Here is a 1,891-nt window from a genome sequence, read left to right on the forward strand (position 1 = left end):
CTGTAGTATGAGTCTCCATTTGCAATATATTGAGCCTAGGTGACCTTTCTTTGAAATGTGCACATGTGCACGTACACACATATGCACACACACACTTATAAACACGCCCCATGCTGTGGCCTTCTGTGGCCAAGTTAATACCTTGTTCTTGTCACTCCCACTTGCACTATTAGAAAGGAATGGACAAGCTGTCATTTTTAAATTATTCTTACTCCAAAAAAAGGTAGAAACGGAACCCCCAAATCCTAGGTTTTAAATCTCCCATATACATGTAAGCTTAGGGTTCCATTTTGGAATAGACTTTTAGTCTCCTGTGTTTAAATGAATATAAAAAATATGCTCAATAAATGAGAGAAAGGAATTAAATGTCCCCGAATGGGGGGAAATACGATCTAATAAATTCAGATGGTCTCTGAGAGAGTGTAAAGAAGAAAATGCTTTGTTGGTTTGNAAGTTGCAAAACAAAAATAATGGCTGTGAATAAAACCAGGTTCAACAGAGGAGATTCAAAAGATATGTATTGAAAATGAAAGCAGCATCAAACATTAACTGAAACAAGATACAAAAATACCAATAACTTAAAGATATCAAGGTGGATTAATAATTAAATTGGCAAAGACCAAGCCATAAAAGAATATAACAGAGAAGGCATCTAGAATGTTCTGGCACATTCTACGCAGAATCTCAGATCATATTTATTGAATGAGTCAGGAATCTGGCTTCAGTATATATGAGAATTTAATACATGACAAGATCGCATTTCAATTTATTTGGAAAAGCCTGATTAGATAAATAAAAGCTGGAGGAAATGGCTTTCTNAGAGTAGAAAATGTCTAAGAAAACCACCAACGCTCATACTAATGTATTTGGCCTCACAAATTAGGAAATACTTGTATAGGGAAGCTCATTAGTGTACCACTCTTAACCCACTGAATTTTTTCATCTAATACTCAATGTGAGAGAACACCCCGCAAAATGTGCACCTCTTGAACTGCTATTGAAAGGTAGTATTTGTGAATAATCTATTGACCTGGGGCTTCATCATCAAGACAAAAACATACTCAAATATGCTCCATCTTACAAATAAAAGTAAAATGTCCTGAATTGACTGCACATCCGTCCACAGCTAATGCTCAGTTTCTGCTCTTCCTCTAATTGCAAAGGTTCTTGGATCTAAGTACTGCTTTTGCTGAAACCGCTTTAAGTCTCCCACTCTCACTCTAAGCTCACTAATTGAGCTCACACTATTATAACATAATTGTTAACAATGGCCCTGCATGGCTGAGTTCAGTGTTCACATCTGTTTTTAGCATCATAAAAAATTAAAATAATTAATTAAAATATGAGCCACCACAGTAATCTCTTGGACATGAGTTAGGCTGGACTGGCTCTAAGGTGACCTCAGGTACATATTCATAACTTCTATCTCTCTGACCCTTTCCTGCAGTGTTTATTGGGCTCTCAGACTCACCTATATGGGGTTTATGAAAGGAAGTTCTCCATATGGAAGTCAGAAATTTCCTCTGATGGTTGATGATGGAGACTGAAGCTCTGTTTTCACACAAGACAACAGGAAAGAGTCAAGCATCACTGCCTGAGCCAGACATAAGACTCCAGAATAAACAACCATGTCCTATCCAGACCAAGGTTGCACATATTAAGAGGCTATAGCAGAGGAGATATCTACAGCCGCCTATATCTGCTCATTAGGCACATTTCCTCTTGTTATTCCATCGCCGAGTACATCATTTTCCTGTGGGACACTGTGTGCACTGAAAGGAGATTATCTCCTGCAGATTCTCTTTTCCCAAGACAGCAGTTGGAACATCAGGAGAATTCAGTCTTTATTGCTCCTCTTCATGAACTTACCTGCCTTCCAGAGATCTAAACT

Source organism: Galeopterus variegatus, unplaced genomic scaffold (genome assembly GCF_000696425.1).
Source record: "Galeopterus variegatus unplaced genomic scaffold, G_variegatus-3.0.2 Scaffold8337, whole genome shotgun sequence".
NCBI lineage: Eukaryota > Metazoa > Chordata > Mammalia > Dermoptera > Cynocephalidae > Galeopterus > Galeopterus variegatus.